Raw genomic sequence first — 6,390 nt, forward strand, 5'->3', positions numbered from 1 at the left:
TACACTTTTGAACTGGAGATTATAGAGTTGGCAGATCTGTTCAACTTGACTCCTGGTGTGTGAAGGAGATTCCCCCTAAGGGTTGAGTCATGCCTCACAGCATCGTATATGCTCTCCACACCTGGCAACCTCTCTGATCTGATTCCCTCTCTCCCTCCACCTTTGTCAGGCAGCTCTGTTCTCCTTTCCTCCCTATCCCTCCCCCCTCCACCTCTACCTCTGACAGGCAACTTTGTCCTTCGATCACCTGTCCTTCTCCCTCCCTCCCACACCACAACCTCCTCCTGGGCTTGTTGGCACCAGGGCATTGAACACGTCTCCAGCCACCCTAGTGATGTCTCCTCCTGCTGCTCACACTACACCACAAAGATCCTGTAGACCTCCAGCAAGACGACAAGGATGTTCTTGCAGGTGAAGAAGATCATCAACTGGTTGAGCACATTCTTCCTGATCGTGAGGTAGAGGCGGTAGACAAGGAACAGCCCATCCTGGTGCCCCACAGTAAACAGCAAGTGCCACACTTCCCTGGAACAGCATAGCCCTGGATAGTAGGAGGAGGGAGTTCCAGGCATGCCCTCCACCACAGCCATGCTTACCCCCTGAGAGAGACTCCACTGGGACGAGCCAGGCTGGGACGAGCTAGGATGTTGCTGGGCCTTGGTGGGGCAGGTCTGGGTGAGGACCAGTGGGAAATGCATGAGGGCCCAGGAGAACAAGGCCAGACCTACGTCGATGACAGCCCGTTTGATCTTGACATCTGGCTCTGTGAAGGTGTCAAAGATGTCCAGGATGTCGGCGCCGAGGCCCATGTAGGCCATGAAGAGCTGGGAGAGCTGGTCTCGGGACATGTCTCCTTTGGGCGTGAGCCAGCGACCCAGAACCAGCACGATGAGCATGGTCTGCTTCAGGGCAGCCGCACAGATTTCTGGGCCCAGCTGCAAGATGTCCTGCATCAGACAACACACAATGAGATTAGGTGATACTTTAATGTCTACTTTCCAAGAAAGTTGCTGAGTGTTTTGTGGTGTAACACCTACCGCTGAGATGGGGATGTGAGCCAGCAGCTTCTCTAGCTCAAGGCTAGAGGAGATGTTGACCGGGAGCTTGTACTGCAGCAAGCTGAGCTCCAGGAAACAAATTGAGGGGATGACGGCACAGAGGTAGAGGAAACCATGGGGGAGAACCTAAAAGCAAAGCAGCGAGGAGGGGATAGGAAGAGTTATTTTTAGCAACACACTTAGTTTTTGGGCAGTCAGTATAAGAAGTAATGCTTCCACAAGTGTCCCATTTCAGACAGCCAATTATTCTCATCATGTATGCAAATCCCACTTGACAGCGCAAAGCCTTCTCCATGAGGAGAGAACTTCAAAGTTAGAGGGAGAGAGGGACCTGGAGTAAGCTTCCGTCTCAGCATGCCCCTCCGCACATAGGATGCAATATGATGACTGGCTGATTCAGCATCGTTTGGATGGATGGAGAAATTATTCCACCGTTGTGTTTCAATCAGCAATGACATCATTTTGTGTCATCTCTTTGAAGGGTGTGAAATAAAGCATGTTAATTCAGTTCAGGGCCTGAGCCAGGCCATGCAGTAGACAATGGTGAGAAAAGGAGTATGAAGATAAAATAACTACACACACACATATGTAAAGAGTGGCTTTTCATGGAGAATGACAGTGCTTCCAGCAAGCAAGAGATTGACAGAGTGTTTTTGAAGGACAAAGAAACTTTTTTTAGATAAAGAGTGAGAGATATTTTGGATGCATACACAGCCTCTGGCAGGAACTCATAAAAGAGTTCCATCACTACAGTGGTGAGTTCAGAGATGATTTATCCCCATACAAAAAGGTTTATGTTTAGGTTTATTAACTACAACCCTATACCACCCTTGTAAAAACCAAAAACACAGGCAGAGCAGAGTAGACTGCGAAGACAGCTAGGCCAACGGGTGAATTGCTAATGTCTTTCTATCTAACATTTCCATTTATCGCAACATGAACAGGAGAGGAAAAAACATTTTCCTCGCATCAAATTAATGAGTTCATTTGTGTGGTTAATCATTATTACAATTGCTCTGTAACCCCGGGGCTGTTTGATTGTTTTTCATTAGGTTTTCCACTCGGGCTATGACTCCGAGACAGAACTAGATCATGAAGATGGTGCAAAAATGGAGGTGCCGCTGTAAGTCTTACGTTGTAGTGTGTTTCTGTGTGTCTCTCTCTCTCTCTGTGTGTGTGTGTGTGTGTGTGTGTGTGTGTGTGTGTGTGTGTGTGTGTGTGTGTGTGTGTGTGTGTGTGTGTGTGCGTGCGTGCGTGCGTGCGTGCGTGCGTGCGTGCGTGCGTGCGTGCGTGCGTGCGTGTGTGTGTGCGCGCAATGTGAAAATGAAGACGTGTACATCAAGGTCATGCAAAATAATGGAACATATTGCTGCTAAATTAGTTGAGAATGTGAGTGTAAATACACATTGGAAATAAGTGCAGTAAAAGTGGATGATGTTAGACAAGTTACTGCCTTGTGGAATGTAGATGGAGTGATGTACTGTTTACAGTGCAAAGGAGGAAGCACTGGCATATGTGTTTATTCAGTAACAAATTACTATACCCTATTATAATATAGTCAGAACACTATCATTGCACATATATTTAGACCTGTTGTGACATAAATTGCATTATTTTATGGCTGGTTATGGCACCTACATAAGAGTGTCAAAACCTACACAAGGCAAACAAATCCATTACACCTTAGCCTGTGGGTTTATTTATTTGCCATGTTAAATTATCATTGTAATTGTGCACACATTGATGTCAGACATGCACCTACCCCAATGGTCTGTCGCTGCTGTCTGGGATGAATGCAGAAGCAGATTTCAGGAGCAGGACAAGACACCATGTATGTAATAGACCTATCTGCCTTATATGCTTATGATGGTCATAATGCTTCTTGACAGTGTCATAAAGTGTAATTTCTTAGTCCAAGTGACACAGGATGGTCATAATGCTTCTTGACAGTGTCATAAAGTGTATTTTCTTAGTCCAAGTAAAGTGACGCAGGATGGTTGGGCAAGTAACCAGTAACTGAAAGGTTGCTGGATCGAATCCCAGAGCATACAAGGTAAAAATCTGTCGTTCTGCCCCTGAGCAAGGCAGTTAACCCACTGTTCCCCGGATGCTGAAACCGTGGATGTAGATTATGGCAGCTCCCCGCACCTCTCTGATTCAGATGGGTTGGATTAAATGCAGAAGACAAATTTCAATTGAATGCATTCAGTTGTACAACTAGCTAGGTATCCCCCTTTCCTTAATGCTTATTGACAGTGTCATAAAGTGTATATTCTACAACTTATTTAAAATATGATGAAAAAAACATGACTGTGAAGAATTCATTACAACAACAAAGGATTTAAGATACAAACCTTCAAAGGAAACATCTTGGCAGGGAAAAACAAATTATGTGGGTTTCATAACCAGCCATAAAATAACACAACATGTCACAACCGCTGTAAATAAATGGGTCATGACAGTGTTATGACCATATTATGACAAGTTAGGACAGGTTATGTCAACTGTTATGATATATTATGACATGGTTATGACCGTGTCATACTGTGTTATGCCACTGGGTGTAAAGTAAAGTGTTAACGTTTATTCTTACAACACAACATTTGTTCCAGAACTAGTTTGGGTAATACTACTCTTTGTGTCACGCCCTGACCTTAGTTATCTTTGTTTTCTTTATTATTTTGGTTAGGTCAGGGTGTGACGAGGGTGATTTGTGTAGTTTTTGTATTGTCTAGGGGTCGTTGTATATCTAGGTGTTTATATGTCTATGTTTGCCTAGATTGGTTCCCAATCAGAGGCCGCTGTTTATCGTTGTCTCTGATTGGGGACCATATTTAGGTAGCCATATTCCTTGGGTATTTCGTGGGTTATTGTCTAAGTGTAGTGCCTGTCAGGACTCGTGTTATTAGCATCACGTTCGTTTTGTTGTTTTGTATAGTTTGTTCTCTGTTTATTCTTAATTAAAAGAAGTATGTATTCTTATCACACTGCGCCTTGGTCTGTTATGATGAACGTGACACTTTGCCAACAAGTGTAATGCATTTTTAATGCCGTTATTATAAGACTTAATCGTGTATGATAGGTAATGATCCTGAGTGATCATCATTATTAGTGTGTCATTGCTGTAGAAGACACTGTAAGGCTATATACGTTAAATAGACATTGTTACCATTTCCACTCTGCGTTGCGGGTATACTTGATGGTGACTACCATCTTCACCCCTAACAGAGCCACGCCCATCAGAAGCAGCCGATAGAGGGGCTCCCTTCCCCTTTGACGGCGACCACACGCCACACGGTCGCCACGCCATGGACGGCAAACAGGAAACGGCTCAGCAGGGCCAGCAGGAAGTTGATGACATGACACAGCCTGTCTGAGAGAGGAGTCCCACAAGCCCCAGTGGAGGAGAATGTATTGTCCGCTAAGACACTGACCTTTGGCCCCTAATGGTTAGGACCAGGATGAAATGAGGTGTCTGATCCCATATCTGCCTCAGTCAAATCCTCAGATTATCGTTGCCATGCCATACATGAATAGTCAGAGGAGTTGGCTACAACACAAACAAATTGGTCCAGCCGATGAGGAGGTATGCTGATCCTAAATCTGTCTTACCTGTAGCTGATTGTATCATAGGGGTATCATCATGCTGTGATTACTGCCCCCCCCCCCCAAAGCTCTCTTTTTACACTGCTGCTACTCTGTTTATCATATATGCATAGTCACTTTAACTATGCATTCATGTACATTACATACTACCTCAATTGGGCCGACCAACCAGTGCTCCCGCACATTGGCTAACCTGGCTATCTGCATTTTTCAACCAACCTTTTCTTTGCGATACTTTCTTCATTCTTGACATGGAAGACAGCTGGTGTCTTCTAAACATCACTAGTTACAGGTGTAATGTTTGAAGTTACAAAATGCTCTGATCTTAAACTAAATACATTTTTGCTCCATGATGTAATCCGACAATGTATAGATACGCTGCCATGTTACACTATCTTTGTCTTCTCTGATGGTGAGTGTCCATTAAAATCGGTGCTTGATTTCTGAGTCGCACACATGACATGCAGCAATTTGGGGTGGACACCCACCTGTCTTGATCAATCAGAGGAGACAAATATACTCTAAGATGGCATGCGTGCTTCTACATCTGCATTGCTTGTTGTTTGGGGTATAGCACTTTGTGACATCTGGTGATGTAAAAGGGCTTTATGAAAACATTTCATTGATTGATTGATTGAAATAAATTGTGAGAACATTTAATGGAGAAAACATTTATTTGATTTTAATAACAGAGCATCTTCTAAATTCAAACGTTTCACCTGCATCTCGTGATGTCTGGAAGATACCAGCTGTCTACCAAGTCGAAAACTAATAAAGTATCTAAACAAAAAAGGTTGTTCAAAAAACTTCCTGCAAGTGCTTTACAGCTTCTTGAAATCAACAGTAATCACAGCATAATGAGAATCAGTTATTCTACCTGGGATCTCACCAGTGCTCTACTACAGTATGTGAGGTATCAACCAGGAGGTTAGTGACTGTCAGTGGCTGGCAGGATAGTAAGAGTGGTTAGAGATTAGGAAAAATAACAGATATTTTTTAACAAATTTTTGCTACGAACTGAGTGTACTGAGTCACTTTTCTAAAAGCCTTTTATATTTGAGTCATCATAAAAATAAATAAATGCCATACTGTATGGCTAATAGCTTTATCAAACCATAGTCACGATTAGCCCATACTGTGACCAAACCAAACAGTTGAATTGGCATTAGACAGTGAATAGCTTCTCCATAGTGTATTATTAACTAGGATGTAGGATGAAACAAAGCCATTGCTGATTGAAAACAGTGCGAGGAGCCAAAGTGTGACTGTGAGAGTGATGAGTGAGCATGTATTACCGACCTTTCAACTGTTCTGACCAGTCAATTTCAAAGGACTGTACAGAGACATCAAAAGGAATAACATGTTTTTAATGAGTATCATTTTATACATTTGGTACATCTGCTGTATGATCATGATGACTAGGAGCAGTCCCTGGCCAATGTCCTGTCCCTGTTTGGTACATCTACTGTTGGTTACAATTTCAGCTGGTTAAATTCACACTGGGAATTTACTCGTCACTGAATTTCAATTAGAAATAAGTAATTATGTACTTCATATTTTGAGTACTAACACAATTAGAGTACTTAAATAGCTAACTAAACTATGAGTAGTTCACTAACTAAACTGTATGTACAAAAAGTTAAAAAAAAGTCTTATTGTGATGATCAAAATGTGTTGTCAATCTAATTTCTTCATACAATATATAAACTGTATGGTCATCTTTACA

General features: G+C 42.7%; 1 pseudogene; it reads right to left on the bottom strand.

Moving 5' to 3' along the window:
- Positions 1-356: 356 nt before the first annotated feature.
- On the bottom strand, positions 357-4,689 carry LOC135559334 (transmembrane protein 26-like; annotated as a pseudogene).
- Positions 4,690-6,390: the final 1,701 nt, after the last annotated feature.

The sequence above is a fragment of the Oncorhynchus masou genome, chromosome 18 (assembly GCF_036934945.1).
Source record: "Oncorhynchus masou masou isolate Uvic2021 chromosome 18, UVic_Omas_1.1, whole genome shotgun sequence".
In the NCBI taxonomy this organism is placed as follows: Eukaryota; Metazoa; Chordata; class Actinopteri; order Salmoniformes; family Salmonidae; genus Oncorhynchus; species Oncorhynchus masou.